The 18,970-nt window shown below is 36.4% G+C and overlaps 1 protein-coding gene across 5 annotated transcripts in view; it reads left to right on the forward strand.

The window, feature by feature from the left end:
• Positions 1 to 18,970, forward strand: part of LOC136838613 (motile sperm domain-containing protein 2-like) — a 108,585-nt gene that overhangs the window by 36,122 nt on the left and 53,493 nt on the right. The window lies entirely within an intron of this gene.

The raw sequence follows: 18,970 nt of genomic DNA on the forward strand, positions 1-18,970 counted from the left end.
AAACAATTAAAAATGTCAGTAATACAGTATATATTATGTACTTTCTATCAATTTATCTATCTATCTATCCATTTCTCACATTCTACTTTGGCGAGAGAGAGAGAGAGAGAGAGAGAGAGAGAGAGAGAGAGAGAGAGAGCACCAAATGGCAACATTTGTTTGACCAACCAGTGGCAACATTTTCCACCCTTGCTGTTAAGTTATTTGGCATATTTGAGAGGTTACACCCTCCCCCCTGGTTCCAGAGCTTTCAGGAAAAGATTGGGAATTAATATGAATTCCTTAAAGTTTTACATAATTTATTACAGTAATATCTTGATCTTAAACGATTCGAGTTGTGCGAATTCACAGACACAGAAACTTTTCATTAGAACCTAACTAATTGGCATACGCAATTTTTCCAGACATGCGACATTTGCAGAATCCATGAGAAACCCTGCAGAAGTGGTTATGTTTAATTTTTGAAGTAATTAATAAGTTTCATGCTTTTATATGTAAAATTTGTATTGTTTTTATTTTTGTACATAAATACTGTATGATACTAGCATACTTTAGTTGCAATACTGTAACATCAATCAAAATAACAAAACAGCTGTGATGTAAACATCTCTCTCTCTCTCTACTCTAATACGTATTTGCTTTGATATATGAATTATATTTTTGTTTCTCTCTCTCTCTCTCTCTCTCTCTCTCTCTCTCTCTCTCTCTCTCTCTCTCTCTCTCTCTCTCTCTCTCTCTCTCTCTTTGAGATAAGAGAGAGATTTTTATGTGTAGATAAACTTGAGTTACTTTGTTAATAATTTTTTCATATTTTCCATGCTATAGTGACATCTCGCATTTGTATAGTAAATTATATAAAATTTTAAACAAATACATATCACCCAGGATTTTCCCAATCTTTCCTTGTCAACTTCAAGCAAGGAGGGAGAGTTAATTGTCAATTAACTTGACATATGATGCAAAATATTGCCCACAGATTGTCAGTTTATGTACTGAAAAATTTCTCTCTCTCTCTCTCTCTCTCTCTCTCTCTCTCTCTCTCTCTCTCTCTCTCTCTCTCTCTCTCTCTCTCTCTCTCTCTCTCTCTCTCTCTCTCTCTCATATTATTCTCTCTGTCTCCGTAATGGTTCATAAATAATTTAACTCGATATTTAATGTGAGGACAACCCCCATATCTCTCTCTCTCTCTCTCTCTCTCTCAATCTTGTGTTATTCTCTCTTTCACCATAATAATTCATAATTAATTTCACTCTCTTAACGTAAGGACAACCTCTCTCTCTCTCTCTCTCTCTCTCTCTCTCTCTCTCTCTCTCTCTCTCTCTCTCTCTCTCTCTCTCTCTGTATTGTAATGAAATATGAATTACAGTATGGTAACTTTTAAATGAAATTGAAATGCTTTGAGAGCATGATTTTGTCATATTTAGGGTTTAAACTCTAGAAATAAGCATTTACTGAACGTGTTAGCATTTTTTAGGGACCGTACCAAACTTACATGAATCTTCGCCTTGTGCGAGGGGTTCTGGAACCTAACCTGGCGTAATAATTCACTATATTTTCTTTAAGAATTGTTATTTTGCTGTTTACATTAACATTAATATTTGAAAATTAGTAAAACATTTATTTATCATACAAAACAAATAAACATACATATTACGTATGCATAAAAATAATTTCATCTCAGTAAGAGAGAGAGAGAGAGAGAGAGAATGAATTATTATTTTTATTAATGTTATTATTTAATCGTATTAAACTTAATATTAATATTTGAAAATTAATACTGTAAATCATTAGAATATTTTATCATAAAATTTATATGTAGGTACAATACAGTATTTGGTCACGAAAATAATATGAAATTACATAATATTGGTCAATGAAAAAGTCTGCGAATAGGTGAGTTTTACCCAGAATAATTTGTAGGTAGGTTCCACAGAAAATCCACGAATCGCTGAGTCCTCGAATTGTGAGCCTCGCGAATCCGGGCGGGTTGACTGTATTGTTTTTATGTTCTGTTTATATTTAATGTAAGATTTCCTTTGAATAAAGTCAGATGAAGTTTAGGAGTAGGTGCCATTTTTGTGGAGAGAATGTTTATGATAGTATTGAGGTAATTTTACAAAGATATATTTTACATATACATAATACAAAAGAGATGCTGCTGATAGCTCACCTTTATTCTCCATCCTCACTCACTCACCCACTCACCTTGTATCATTTGGCAGTCATTAATTTCATTATGAAAATTAAGCAAACATCTTTAATTATTTGATGATTTTGATAGTTGAAATACTAAAATAGTACTCCAGTTTAAGCTGCCAAATCCAGCTATTGGACATTCTACCCATATTGAAATGCAGTTCATGATGGCTTTTTAAAGATTGGTAGTTGAATGATTAACAATCAGTCATTATGTTTTGAATGGCAAGGTTATAAATTTTCTTTGGAAAACTTATAAGGTAAAATTACTAGCTTCAAGGAGCCAAGAAATGTTAGAATCATTATGCCCGCTGGTGGTGTTAATGATATAAAATGAATTTTGTGTAACTTATGTAAGAGAGCTAAAAAAGTTAACTATACATGAAGGTTAAAGATGATTGAAATTTGGTATTTTTGAAATACTAGCACCACTTACACAAGGGTGCTGTATTGCAGAAAGGGAAAAAATTAGACATTCAGGGGATGAATTACAGTATTTATAAATTACTGAGTTTGCTGGAAAGTTTATAATTTTGGTAAAAGTTTTTAATGAGCTTGTTTTTGTCTTCCCTTTGCACTCAGATGTCATTTTTAAAGTCCAATTTTGGTTTTTACAGCACTATCCTGTACACACACTTTTTTTATGTTACTGGCAAAGGTTCGAAAATCCATGCAAAACTTGTTCTCACTTTTTGTCTTCCCTTTGCACTACTATAATGATTTTTGCATAGATGTAATTTTTAAAATGAATGATCCATAGAAATTTGGTTTTTCTTTATGCCGTTTTAAGTTGGCAAACTTTAAACGTTTTATCATTTTTTATCATTTTTTGCCGCTGGCACCTTATTACACTGCGCCACTCATTTGATGTCTTAAAGCAATTAATGAGCCTCCTACTTATTGATATGGTTTTGGATGTGGATATCAAAAGAGCACAGTCCAACTTTAATTTTTTACATTTAAGAAAATTGTGGATCTCTCAAAATTAGTTAGTAGTGTCCATGTTCCTCTCATCTCCACTTTTTCTTTCTTTTTTTCTTCATTTCTTTCTTCCTTTTTAAATCTTCAGCTGAAAACCCATATGGACAGAGCCAACAGACAATAAATGTAAGAGGGCCCAAAAGGGAAATCACCTAACAACTAACTTTTCATTTGAACTGCAGTGGATATGAATGTGATCTTAGTCAGTTGTAGAATTAGAGATTGTATATTTATGTTGTAAATTTACTTTCAGTAAATTTGATTGTCATACATTTCTTTAAGAGCTCATTTAAAATTTCTATTAGACTGAGCATTTTGAGTATTGGGACTATTGCATTTGTTTACATTAGACACTGGGCGGTAGTGTATTTATTCTTTGCTTTTTCATTCAGCATACCCCTTGGAGTTCTGTATGCAAGTTTTTCTTTAAGTTGGTGCTGCAAGGGTTGTTAGTGAATTATCATGATATAAAATGGAGGACAAAACTGAATTCAGAAATGGTGAGATTCCTAACATGGTAGGCATCCAGAAATGTTAATGGACAAATTAGTTGAGGTGAAAGTTTTGTTTAACCTTTATTATAGAGATTGTTGAAGAAAGTTTGGTTTACTGTATTCTTTTAACTATCCTTTTTCACCATTGAGTAAACCTCTGAAAATGTATGGTCACCTTTTTTCTATACTGTATGTCAGCTCTGCATAGTCCATAAAGATTTCTTAAATAAAACTAATTCAGAGAAAGAATAACATCATGCCTCAAACGCACATGCACATTTGTTTGGCAGTGTTATTTCTGTGCCAAAAGGGTTTTAGAATTATTACCATGTATTCTGTGTCATAATTTTTGTTTGCTTAATCACAGCTCCATCAATCATGTTGTGCCCACAATTATCATTCATGTTGTTCATACAACCAGTCTCAAATTTTCTCAGACATGATATATTTTGTATAGACAGGAGCATGATCACTCTTGCGTTAGCCTTCTAGACCCACTGCCAGGTACAAATTATTCTTAGCATATTTTGTTAGTCTGTAGCGCTCTTAACAGCTTTAGCAGAATCTGTGCAGTTTTTATTTTACTTGACATTCTGTAACAGTTCGTTGTTAAAGAACAAGTAAAAACATGATCAAAACAAAGCATCAGGCAATGGTAGTACCATACTCATGCATTACCCTTTGTTTTTCCCAGCATCTAACCATGCATCATCCTTTGTCTCCCCAAGCACGCAACAGTGCTCCATACTCAGTCTGTGTGCTGCCTTTTCCCACAGCATATCTCGCAGGCAGTGTGTGCACTCCATTGTTTCTTTGTTACAAATACCCTGTGCATTGGCTCCAAAGTGTGCTAGAAATGTTTCTAGTGATGGGCCTGCCTCAGCAAAAAACGTGAAGGTGTTAGATATGATTGAAATTGACAAAACCTTTAGATGAGATCATTAGGAAATTGAAGAACTAATTATTGATTCATACATTCTTAAAACACAGGAAAAGCATTTGTGAAAAGTTTGCCACTGTGCCTTTAAATACAAAAGTGAGCTTCACAGTGTAGGATGAATTGTTGGTTAACACTGAAAAATCACTTGGTGTGTGGATAGAGAACATGACGGGGAGGGTCTTAAATGCTGGAAACATTCTACAGCAGAAGACTTTGTATAAGCATGACAGCAGTAAGGCTGATATTAAAGAGGGAACCAAACCATTTACAGCTAGTAAAGGATGGCTAAATAGATTCAGGCACTAGTTTAACCTGAAAAATATAAAAATTACAGAAGCGGAATCTGCCGACGAATCAGGTTTCCCATTGTGTTTAAGAAACTCATTGATGGAAGCTACAATTCCAGGCAGGTGTTCAGTTGTGACAAAGCAGGCTTTAAAGCATGGAATGACAGGTAACGGGTATTATGTGGCAGTGCAGCTGGCCATATGATAAAGCCTGGTGTCATGTACCAAGCAAAAAATCCCTGCACTGAAGAGTAAGAACAATAGGTTTCATTCCATTTACTAGCAACACAACAGCAAGGTATGTATCACTGCAGTGCTGTTTACACTGGTTTCATGAATGCTTTATCCTCAAAGACAAGAGTTGTTTAGAGAAGGAAGGCCTGCCTTTCAAAGTCCTCTTAATAATTGACAATGCTTCTGGCCATTCTTGATCTATAGCCATCGAAGACCAAGTTGTGCATGTCTTGATTTTGCCTTGCAGCACAACTGCACATCTCCAGCCTCAGGACCACAGCAGCATTTGCTGTGTCAAGGCCATTTACACTTCATCAGGTCTATATGATCTACACAGCTATCGTTGCTTCCCCTAACATGAACATTATTGACTGCTGGAAAGCATTGGCAATTTCAGGAATGTTTATCTAGGGAGCAGTGGATGAATTAAAATCAGAAACGTCAAATGCCTGCAGTGAATGACTTCGAGGGCTTTGTGGTTTTTGATGGTGAAGTGCTGAGGATCATCAATTTGGCAAGGAAAATTCGGGGCAATGGAATAAGTTAAGTATATCTTAGTTTAACCAGACCACTGAGCTGGTTAACAGCTCTCCTAGGGCTGGCCTGAATGATTAGATTTATTTTACGGGGCTAAGAACTACTGGTTACCTAGCAACAGGACCTACAGCTTATTGTGGAATCCGAACCACATTATGACGAGAAATTAATTTCTATCACCAGAAATAAATTCCTCTAATTCTTCATTGGTCGCTGGTAGAGTCGAACGCTGGGCCAACAGCATGCTAGCTGCAAGCTCTACTCACCCTCCAATAAAGAACTTGGGTGGGGGGCATATTTGTTGACAGTGTTGATGAGTATCTTGAATAGGATGTCAAGCTGACAAATGAGGAGCTGAAAGACTTTATCAAGTTGTCGACCTTGGAGGAGGAAGATGAATTAGGAAGAGAACATAAACCTCTGGAATAGACAGTGAGAAGATGAGCAAAGTGATAAGCATAATTTAGATGGCTAAATAAAGAATAAAGGATTGTGATTCTTCCATGGAACGGAGCATCCAGGTCACTGGCATGATATCTGAGGCAGTGATACCACTGCAACAGGTGCATGATGATCTCAAAAGGCAAAGGAAACAAGTACTAATTCTGCTGTTCGTCCAGAAGAGGAAGAAGGAAAAGGAAAATGTGTCCACTGTTGACAATCCTCATCCTTTGACTTTGTCATTTTTGACATCATACAGCTGTTGCCATCTTCTTTCTTGGGGCCTCTGATGCTTTGCCCAAGCTCCGAGAATGACCCTGATGACCCTTTTGATGTTTTGTCTGAAGGTCAATGGCTCAAAAGCCTTCTTTAACATAGGCACTCTACATTATCACATTTGTCATCTTTGTCATTGCCATGGCCAGACCACCAGAGCATAAAGGAGGCAGCAATTGGTGAGTACCCAGAGTTTTTAGATTTTTTTATTATTTGGGATGAACCTTACTTACTGTTAAAGATAGTTTATATCCTCGCCAATAGGTGAGTCGGCATTCAAACAAAAGAAAAAGATCGAATGCTGCTCAGATGACTGTCTAGTACATCTATTCTCCACCATTTGTTTCAAATATTTTAGCTCCTGTCAGAATTCTCCTTGCTGTCATTGCATTGGTATTTCATGGTTTGGCAGGTTGCTGCTTTCACGGCACTGTCCATGTACATTTGTTTTTTTGAGGTAAATAGACACACTGTTTGTGCTGGCTGCAGGGTTATAAAGTGTGATCTTGAGAATAGATTTGAGGAATGTAGGGATTTTTGAAGGAAACTGCTTAAGTTTGTTAGTTTAGGAAGAGAAGGGAAGCAGATAGATTGCAAAAGCAAATACTGTAGTTAGGTCAGGTCATAAACCTGTCATTTCTCTCCCTTCTCCAGGTCCTTCATCTATAGTTATCCTTACTCAGTCTTTGGCTTTTCCCCTGCTAATGATTTAGCTAGTGCTGAGACTTCCTCTTTAGCTCCACCTTCCACTCCCCTTTTGGTTTAGGAAAAACATTTTGAGATATTAGAACAGGACATAACCTGATTTTAGTCAGTAAAAGGTTTATTTGAATTTATGTTAACGGGACCATTCTGGGTCCTCCCACATGTGCAATCATTTTTGCGTTCCATGTAAGAGGTGAGATGTCGGTGCCCTTGCCCGTCTGTAACCTGAGCCCAGAGTTTCCCAGCAACAGTCGGAAGAGTCTGCTGCCAGAGAACCAGGTTTGGGGGTTCTGTGCCCTCCATCACCTGCCTCTCACTTTTCATGCTCTAGTCTTGTGTAATGTGTTGGTATTAGATTTCTACCATCATCGGCATCTAGTATGAGGTTGTTAGCATCAATAGGACTAATTATATGGGTATAGACAGTGTTAGTATTAATAGTAATGTGTCTGTAGTGAATTGTACTTATTCTTATCTTATGCTGTATCAGTCTGTTGGTAAGCCAATTTCTTCTACATCTACTGCTCATTCAGAATCTTTGTCTGCTATTCCTCTTTCTGGTTCAGAATTCACATGTTTATTCTGTACATGCCGTTAATTTTTTACATGCCATTTCTTCGGCTATTGGCGAATCTCTTCCTTGTACCTCTATTACTGTTTCTCTTTCCAATCCTACCATGATTACAATATCTTCTGATGTTTCCAAGCCAGATACTATTCTAAGGATGTATGGGAATGCTCTCAAGTCTGTTGAGTCCCTTCTGGATGAGGTGGGGTTGTTGATTATTACTCCTTTTACCCCTCCTTCCAACCTTTCCCATTTTCTTTGACTCCTTGTGCCGCTGCATTTTCTTTTGCTCAGCTGACTTAGTTGAAGTGCTTTAGACTGTATTTCCCTCAGTCTCCCTTTCATCGAGTCGTGGGTTCTGCATATTATGCTGCTGTTGTCTGCTGTTGCCCCAACTCCTCCTCTGGCAGAAGAAGAATTTGAATCAGAGGAATCTCTTTTGGTTTATTGGTGTTTGTTGGAGCATTGCATTTTACTTTATCCTCATTTAATGGGGGAAAGAGGCCATGGAGAGAATAGGTCTCTGTTATCTTTGAGTATTTTGCCGCCCAGTAAGTGTTTGAAGAACCCAAGGCCTCTCCTTCAATTAGACTGGTTTCATAAGTTTTTGTACTCTGGCACACAAAGCTTATTTTAAGTCTGCCAGCTGTGGCCTTCCTAGTTTTTTTCTGAATTTGCAAACAGCCACCCTTTATGATACAGATGCCTTACTAGCACTTAATCCTTCTTTTTAAGGCAATAAGGGAAGATATATTGGTAAAAGTCATACCTCTTTCTCTCAGGTTTTTTATACCTTTCATGGATCCATTCAGCCCTCAGGTTCTGGTAGGAGGCCAGTGGCAAGCTTTCTGGCATACTTGGAGAGACTTAAGAGCAGAACCTTAAAGTAGTGGAGGTACTGAAGGAGGGAGATGATTCCTTTTGGGTTTCCCCCCCCACTGGCTTAGTCTATTATAGAAGTTCCTTCATATCATCTCCAAGCAGAAGTATCTCATTCTTCAGTAGGAGGTTGTAATTAGAGATGAATGCAGCAGAGCAGGTGTCGGTAATTCACCAGGATTTTACCTCCGACTTTTTCCCAGCGTCATAAGTGACTGGAGATTGGCACCCAGTGTTGGATATATTGAGATTAGTACAACTTTAGGCACCTGTCCCCATTCTTTTTTATTTTTTTCCAGCGTGGTTTTAGTGACTTTCCAAAAGAACAATTGAATGTTTTAGTGGACATGCAGGATGCATTTTCCTCCTAAGAATAGCTCCTCAGTCACACAAGTTCCTTCAGTGTGTATTTGCAGGGAAAGTATTGGTGTTCAAGGCACTTTGTTTCAGCATGTACAGTGCCTCAAGTATTCACAAGGAATTTGTTCCCCATAGGCAGATGATGTTCTCTTTTAGGAGCAAGAATTCTTTTTTACTTAGTCGACTGCTTCAACTTGGCTAGCTCAGTCCACAGTATTCCAAAGTTCAAGGATCTGTTGCTCCACATGGCTCAGTCTCTGCGCATTATGATTTTCAGTAGACTTCCCTGACTCCTCCTCAGTCCATTCTTTATCTGGGGATGATGATAAACTTTTGCAATTTGCAGCTTTCCTGTCAGTAGACAAATAGGTACTTCTTGACTTTTCTCAAAGAATTTTAGCCCTTAAGAAAGCTTCTTATGTGGTAATGGCTTTCTTTGTCATGATACATGGCCTCACTGGAGAATTTGTCTGAAAAATCAGGCACACTTACAGTGCGGTCTTGGCATAACTGATTGCAACTTGCATCAAATTTTCATTAAACTTTTAAGTAAGTACAGGATCATCATTGTCGCCAGGTGCTGCAAGAGGGATGCTGAAACGACGAGTTAACAAATTTAATTTTAAACCTATATTCAGGTTTTGTTGTTTTTTCTGTCTGTCTCATAGTGCAAAACAAATAGCTATGACAAGTGGTGTGACACTGAATTACAATACACCATAGAATGGTCAACACTATGCCCGGTAAACCTTGTAGAGGTATTAGGGTGGTGGAAGAATCATCAAAGATTCGTAGTAGGTTTATCCCCGAAAGTGTAACTCTTGGCTACATGGAAGAATTTGTACGATGCAAACATCTGGTCAGAAACTAAGTCATAGCAGAAAGACTGCTTCTCTGGCCGAAAATGAACGACATAGTATTGGTTCTCTACTTCATTCCGGGAAGGACAATGTTTTTTGAGATTGAGGATTCAGGAAGGACAAGCATGCCTACGGAGCGGTTATTACATCCGCAGGTCCGACAGTCGCTGTGGAATTAGAGGAGCACTTAAACGTGGGCTTATTAGCATGCGAATGAACAGGAATGACCAATCTACTACTACTCCTTTGAGGGCCCTCAGCATTGGATGTATTTCTTCAAGTTTGTCTTGATTCAGACTCATATTCCTTCCCATTTATCTACTCTAAGAAAAGTATTGAACAAATTTTGAGCATGGGAATTGCTCAGTGACTCCTGTAGAGCCCTAATACCCTCAGAGGGAATGATTTTCGGATTTTTTAGTTCACTCTGTAGATGTCTTTTGTATTCTTCTGTCAAGGAGAAATCGACTCAAACTACTGAATTCCGTGCGGTTCCACAAACTTCTGCATCCCACTCGTAATTGCTTGGAGATACTCAGCCATCTCCTTCCAAATAAGGGGGTTTTCAAGGGTATCTTGGATTCTATCTGTAATCAAGTGGAGAACAACTGTGGCCTTGTGTCAGAAGCAACGGTATGTGTATTGCTCCGGGTGCCGTTCTAGAGGAATTTCCAGCACCCTTACCCCTGTAGACATCAAAGTTTCTCTGCTTTCTTAGATATAGTAAGAGTTTATTGTTGGCTACTTTCAAGGTTATGGTTCCATGCTTTCTTGGGTATTGCATCATGTGCAATTGGATCTGGATAATGATCAACACCGTAAGGTATTGAGATCAGTTGAGATTGAAGCCCTTACAACACAGTATCACTCTCTTTCTGGAATGTAGCCAGTTCTAAAATTTTATCTGCAGATCCTTTTCAGCTTCTGGAATGAGTTCCATTGAATATCTACTTTGAAACACTCTTTTTGCTTGCACTATCGGCAGTTAAAAAGGATAAGTTTATTGCAGACACTGTTTAAGGCTGTTGTAAGGGAATGCTATTGTATCTTTTTTGTCTTAGAGCTGAGAATGATGTTAAGGCTAAGTTTTATTGAGAACTGTAAGAATTCCAAATTACTCTTTGGTGGGGAAAGATGAGGAAGCATTTTTCTGTCCTGAAAGGACAATTAAAATTTATTTAAATAGGTTAATCCTGGAAGAGACAAAGGTAACTTTTTGTTTTGTGGTTTTAGAAAACCTAGAACATCTTTGTTAAAGGTTAAGCCTGGAAGAGGCAAAATTAACCTTTTGTTTTGTGGTTTGAGAAAACCTAGAACATCTTTGTCAAAGGTTAAGCTGGAATAGGCAAAGTTAACCTTTTGTTTTGTGGTTTTAGAAAACTTAGAATGTTTTTGTCAAAGAACATGATGTTCTGTATAATGTATTTGATTAGGCTAGTGTGAGAAACTTGCTCTATACCTTTTACCCTTATTGAAAATAAACATAATATAAGTGTTTGTGACTTCATTTGGTTTTATGACAAATTGTTGCTTGAGGATGTGATTAACATGACACAGTAGAATTGCAGTTCAGTTTTTGCCGCTCACTTAAGTAAGTGTGCAGAATTGCATCTGAGAATGATGAAGCCCATAGTCCACTATTAGTAGCGGGTAAAGTCTTTTCCTGAACTGAAGAAAGAGCAATCTTTTAGGCTGTGTACTAAATCCCAGGTTTTGATATTCTGGGGAGTATGAAGGGCCATTTATTATATAGGTGTTCTACCTCTTTATCATAAAGGTATTTAATTTTAGTTGACTGTTGTTTTTTGGGGCTTTTGGACCCAGACAAAGGGGTCCCTTCACACTGCTTCTGTTTCATTCAGGCTGAATTGAAGCAGTTTTCTCCGCAAGGCTGCTCTTCGCTACACACATGTGAGAGCCTTGCTCCCTAAGTGGAACCCAACTTCTGGCAACAGTAAGATCCAGAAAGGATTCCAGCTCAGGTAAGAATGTTATGGGTTTCATGCAAGACATCTTTAGCTCAATTGGCAGGGCAGATTTTGTCTAGATGCTCTACTCGCCATCCTCTTCTCAATGTGGGAATCAGCTTTCTTTAACAGTAGATAAAATTCATCCCAAATAGATAAATTTTCATAATAAAATTTATTATTTGGATAGTTACTGCTGTTAAAGTACAACCCACCCAACCTCCCCAGTACTTAGTGGGCTGTTAAGGAGAATTCTGACAAGAGTTAAAATATTCGAAACACACCTGGTGGAGAACAGGTGTATGAGACGGTCATCTGGGCAGCCATTCTATCTTTTTCTTGTTTGAATGCCAACTCGCCTATCAACACAGAGATATAAGCTATCTGTAACTGAGGCAAGTATCCAAATAATAAATTTGTTTATATATTATATACAGTATATTTTTATATTTGTCTCATAAAATCTACAGCATTTCCATTTCACGATTAGGTTGTCACTTCAGAGAGAGAATCATTCTGATGCTTGTGTAAGAAAACACACACACACCCACACAGTCGTTTTTCATTTTTTTATATGTTGATGTTTTGTCGTGTTTTTCACTACATAAAATGATGAAAAATTATAAAAAAATAATGCTGGACTTACAATTGACATCCAGACTAATGTGTATGCAGTGCTACATACTGTATATGTGTAATCATAAATTATTCATTCATGTTTAGTTTAATTTTTTTTCCTTTTATTATGTACCAGTAATCTCTCCTGTATTCAGATTATTACATCCAAGTCCCTGCAAGATAATGGAAATCTTTGGATATGATAAAAAACACTCTATAGATGAAACATGGCAACTTTGTACCCTTACTCCTACTACTTTGTCAATACTACATAAATACACAAAACTATTTAGTCTTCTTATAAACAACACAGAATACACTGTCCTGTACTGTTCACAGATTAAAAGCCAAACTGTGGGTTATACTGTGTATGAATTGTATAAAATAGTAATTAACATTGAAACTCTCTCTCTCTCTCTCTCTCTCTCTCTCTCTCTCTCTCTCTCTCTCTCTCTCTCTCTCTCTCTCTCTCTCTCTCTCTCTCTCTCTCTCTCTCTGTAAAGAATAATCCAGAGGGAGAGAGAGAGACAGACACAAACACACAGTAGCATGACACATATGTGTGTGTATACACACACATGTACAGTTCCAGACAGTTCTACCAGGTACAGTTTCCCTAGTGGGATGGGTTTGTGGCAGGATTTGTGTTGGTAGCCCTGAAGGTGTGTGCGTGGCCACCCATGTTATTAATGCCTACCAACTTAACAAGAAAAAGGGACCAATTCCATATCAATTGAATACAAGTGGATTATGCCTAATCTAAGCAGGGCATAATACAAGAAAAAGGGACCAATTCCATATCAATTGAATACAAGTGGATTGTGCCTAATCTAAGCAGGGCATTAAATTATGCCATACCCTACTTTGAGCATGTAGTTTATTAAATTGCCAAATGTTGTAAACAACTTTTAAAAAATTTTGTAATTCTTGTTTTCTACAAATCAGTAACTGTGTTCAGCCTTGTTTGTGCTCTCTCTCTCTCTCTCTCTCTCTCTCTCTCTCTCTCTCTCTCTCTCTCTCTCTCTCTCTCTCTCTCTCTCTCTCTCACATATATGTATACAGTAAACCCCCCATACTCGCAGGAGATGCGTTCCACACCCCCCTGCGAATAGCTAAAACCCGTGAATACTTAGAACCCTTCTAAAAACACTTAGAACTGCCTATTTTGATAGTTCAAACATACACTAAACAAACTAAAAATGTTTATACAGGTATTGTCCTACTTACAATGGGGTTAGGTTCCAAAAAAAACCGTTTGTTGGAAAAAACGTAAGAAATACCAAAACATATCTTGAACATAGCCTAGCCTACACTAGGGTATTCGGTGCCATGTACTGTGTACATATATGGTAACCTAGCCTACACTATAAAATATATTCTTTACATACATGTTATAGTAATTATTAATATCAGCTAATTCTGGAGGTACATGCAAAGTGACTTACGATAATTCAGTACAAGGAGAAATTGAATAACAAACAAGAGTTAGCTTAGCCTACACTATGGTATATTGTTTACATACACGGTAGCGTAGCCTACATTATACTCTCCTCTATATTCACATACCATATTATACAAACATCAACATAACGAATATGCATCTTTTCCATGGATCTTTTAAAATGTTATGCCTTAATTCACTTTATCCAATAATATTATATATATTCTTATATTGCTTTTGTATTACCAGTTGCGATCATAGCAATCAATGTTTTGTTTTGGAAATGTTTATGTGGCATTTATTTTGCCGCATTTAACTCAGTTCTGAGCGCTTTTCTTGCTTCTAGTTAGCGTAAATGTGTCTCTAGATACTTTATTTATATGGGGCAAGGTTATTTTTTGTTATAAGAAGAGTTTTTAAGTCGATATACAGTAATACTTCGATCTTACACAATTCAAGTTGCTCGAATTCACACACACACATGAACTTTTCACTGGAACCTAACTAATGGGCATACGCGATTTTTTCACAGACACACGAAATTCTCGAGAAACCCTGCAGAAGTGGGTGTTTAATTTTTTAAGTAATTTACAAGTTTTCATGCTTTTATGTGTAAAATCTGTATGAAAAATGCATTTCATTCTTTTATGTATAAAATCTGTATGAAAAATGCATTTCATGCTTCTATGTGTAAAATCTGTATGAAAAATGCATTTGATGTTTTAATGTGCAAAATCTCTATGAAAAATGCATTTCATGCTTTCATGTGTAAAATCTCTATGAAAAATGCATTTCATGCTTTCATGTGTACAATATGTATCGAAAATGTATTATTTTTATTTTTGTACATGCATAAATATGATGCAAAGGTAATTTCAGCACATTCACTTAGTGTACTTTTACAAGATGTGATACCCATTTGCAAAGTTACTACACTTTTCAAAGATGATACCCCTGCAGAAAATGCTTGTTTAATGTTTAAAGTACATTTATAAGTTTTCATGCTTTTAACTGTAAAATCGATATGGGAAATTTATATTTATATTTCTGTACATAAATACCATACAAGTATTATGTCCATTTGCAAAGTCTTTGTCACAAGGATTTTACATGACCTTGAGATGAGGTTCAGTCGCGCTCATTTGATAAAATGAATTCGTTAATGTAATATCAGAGATGTAACTAAGAGTTGTATAAGTGTCATTCTTTGAAAATTACTCTGTTCACCTCGGAGAAAAGTGCTGGTGCAATCTGTATGTGCATGTAATTACAGCACGTTCAGTTGGTATACTTTTACAAGATGTGATACCCTTAGTTACTGCATTTTTCAAAGATGATACCCCTGTAGAAAGTGTGTTTAATTTTTAAGTTTTCATGTTTTTAGGTGTAAAATCAGAATGGAAAATTTGTATTTATATATTTGTGCATAAATACGATACAAAAGCAGTACAGTTACTTTATTACAGTCTGTCTTCTCTCTCTCTCTCTCTCTCGTCTTCTCTCTCAAACATACTTTTACAACTTATTATTTCTCTGTATTTACGTCAAATTACTTTACTGTACAGTGTATAATTTTAAATTGATTGAATTTTACCTGTACTGTACTACCTTCTACGAACATTATGTACATGTTTTCGATATTTTATGGAATTGTACTTTTGTTGACTGTGACATGACATTTTGCCTAGTGACGCAAAGAAAACGGGTTTTACTCTAAGTGACAAAGAAAACGGTATCCCATGAATTAGGGGTAACATTAGTATATGTACGCACCTACTGTAAATGCGCTATTATGAAACTGTGCAGTACTCAATTTTTATGTCAACCATTTACTGTATTCGTTTTTTAAGGGTAATAAGCTAAATTTTAAATGAAATTACACTAACTTTAGTTCATTTAAAAGTTAGGTTAATACTTTGATTAGGGTCATATTTAGTACTTAAACTCTGGAAATAAACATTTATTAGCATTTTTAAAGACCATGCCAAACTTACGCGAAAATTCACCTTGCACAAGGGGTTCCGGAACCTAACCTCGCGTAATTTCGAGGTATGACTGTATAATATGTAATATATTTATATAATACAGTAAACCCCCGTGTTTGCGTTCTCACGATTCACGGACTCATGCATTCACGGATTTCTCTGTGGAATGTATCTACCCATTATTTGCAGAAAATTCGTCCATTCATAGTATTTTTTACTGAGAAAAATTCACTAATTACTGTATTTTCATATTTTGATGACTAAATGCATGGTGTAAGCATTGTTAGAGGGTTTATCTTGTGTTTAAACTATCAAAATAGGCAGTTGTAAGTGTTTTTAGAGGGGTCTTAAATATTCGCGGATTTTAGTTATTCGTGGGGGGCTGCGGTACACATCCCTGCGAATACGTCGGTGTTTACTGTATATATTAAATATATATGTATAATATACAGTATATATATATATATATATATATATATATATATAATATTATATATTTAATATATATATAATTTATATATATAATATATATATATATATATATATATATATATATATATATATATATATATATATATATATATATATATATAATATATATTTATATATATATTACATTATATATATATATATATATATATATATATATATATATATATATATATATATATATATATATATATATATATATATATATATATATATATATATATATATATATACAAATATATATACTCGCTACTTTGCGGTTACTATATATTCACGATATATATTTTTTCCATATATGTATATTATAAGAGAAAATATATAGCGGATTTTCGGAAATTTCAAAAATAGTCGCGATATATGAAGATAAATATTTCATTAATTCCATTAATAATTATTAATATCTGCTAGTACTGTTGGCTCATTGCATTATGACATATAATTCAGTACAAAATGAAATTAAACAAAAGAGAATGATATAACGATAATTCATTATAGTACTAGTAAATTAAACTAAACATGAAACGCTAATCAGATGCAGTCTGACATTGTCATATTTGAATGGTGTAAGGCTGCTGATATTATACATATATACTAATTATAAAATACAAATTTAATGAATGTGCATCTTTTCCACGAATCTTTTGTACTGCATCCAATAATATTGTTTGTTGCAAAAATCACATCTCGAATAAACCTATACTACTACAACAAAAAAAGCATAAAATAGTGTAAAGTATATTTGAATTTGAAACTAGCATGTAAGATGGGCTGTGATTGGTTCCATTGGTGATAGATGACGAATCAGCTCCCAAGTTTTGTAATCTCGCCTGTGATTGGTGTTTTGACCGTTTCTCCGATAGCAGCTTCCCTTGTCTCTGACCCACAGCATCTTATACCGTTTCCCGCTCTCTCGGTAGATAGATGCTGTTTACATTACCAGTGCTGTGCGTGACAGTGTGTGTTTGAAGTTGAACTTTTTTTAACTTTGTTTAATACAATGGCTAGCGTTCCGCTTCTGCTAAGGCTGGTACTGAGCCTAAATGCCAACGGAAAATGATGACAATTGCTGAGAAGGTGACACTTATCGATATGTTGAAGGAAGGATAGTTACGTATGGCCCGCCATTTATAGTAATCCACCGTTCGCTACATTAAGAAGGATGAGGCGAAGATTAGGAAGACGGCTGCCATCACCTTTAGCAAGTCAGCAAAGCGAGTTGTTACGGCTCGTAATAAAACGATCGTCCGTATGGAAGGTGCTTTGTCAATCTGGAAAACTTCAGAAGAAGAAAATAGCCTTGAATATTCAACACCATCAACCAAGGCTTTGAGGTTGTATGAGAATTTAGCGGCAAAGGAACCTCAAGATGATGGCTAACTGAAGAAGAAGAGGAATACACGAAGATGATGTAGATGAACCTCAAGCAGGGACATCCACTGATTCCCACCTCTGCAACCCGTTTTACCGCCAGCAAAGGAGGGTAGAAATTCGGCCTGGCGTTTCCCTGCATTAAGGCTGTTGAAACTGCATGTTTACGCAAAGCGTTCAAGAATATTATCGCTGAAGGTGGATACAAGCCCGAACAAGTCTTTTAATATGGACAGACGGGTTTGTTTTGGAAGAGAATGCCATCGCGAACTTTCCTGTTCAAAGAAAAAGCCTCTGGCTTTGAAGCATTCAAGATCATGGACTGATGTGGCAATGGCGGGATTTTTGCTAAAGCCAGGTTTCCGAAAAACCCTCCTGAAAAATAAAAATAAGAATCTCCTTCCCTATTGGATGCATAATCCCCTTGCATGGAATGTGCTGACCTCCAACTGGTTCCATCAGTGTTTTATCCCACAAGTCAGTAAATATCTCTTAGAGAAGGGCTTGCCAGATCCTTCTCCTGTTGGATAACGTTTTTAGCTGATCTTTGCATGAGGGCATTCAGGTTGAGTTTCCAACACAAAATTCAACCGATGGACCAGGGGTTATCAGTTCAAGGCCCTCTACGGAAGAATTGGCGGTTTTTGGATGCCTTCAAGAAGATGAGGATGAAACATTCAATTTTGGCGAGTCCCAAAACACTGCATTCAGAACATCCAGAAGGCACCAAGGAATGAAACCTGCTCGTTGGAGCTGGAGAAGTTGTGGTCGAGATTGCCACTTTGAACGAGATTCAACACTCTGCAGCTGAAATCTGCTTGGCTGCGATAATTGGATTGCGGGTTTTGATTGAATGGAAGACGTTTAGTTGTTGGACTGCCATTCCCAGCCGCTAACTGATGGACCTCAAGTTTCAAAATCAGCCAGTGAGGAAAAAATGAACCACAGGAAAAAAAGTTGTCAAGAAACAGGCTTAACATTTGATTCAAGCTCTGCAACCTAGTGAAAGCTGAAAGAAAGTGTCAGCAAGAATGCGAGATTGGTTCTCTGCAGTTCTGCAACAAAATCGATGAAGACATGACTCCCTACAGGATGCTCTTCGATCGAAAAACAGTGCAGCAAGTTTCACAATGTTCTTCCAAACCAAGCCAGTTTTGCTCATTTCGGAAGAAATTGAAAAAGTGTCCCAGGAACCAGTTGAAGAGTGTCCAGGAAAAGAGTTTCAGTCTGAAGAGCGTAAAATACAATCATTGGCTGCACAGTAAGACATCATCATCTTCATCATCATCATTTCTACTTCAGCAAATTCCAAAGCATCATCATTCAAGTTTTTCTTCAATTTTT

This window comes from Macrobrachium rosenbergii, chromosome 5 (assembly GCF_040412425.1).
Source record: "Macrobrachium rosenbergii isolate ZJJX-2024 chromosome 5, ASM4041242v1, whole genome shotgun sequence".
Classification (NCBI taxonomy): domain Eukaryota; kingdom Metazoa; phylum Arthropoda; class Malacostraca; order Decapoda; family Palaemonidae; genus Macrobrachium; species Macrobrachium rosenbergii.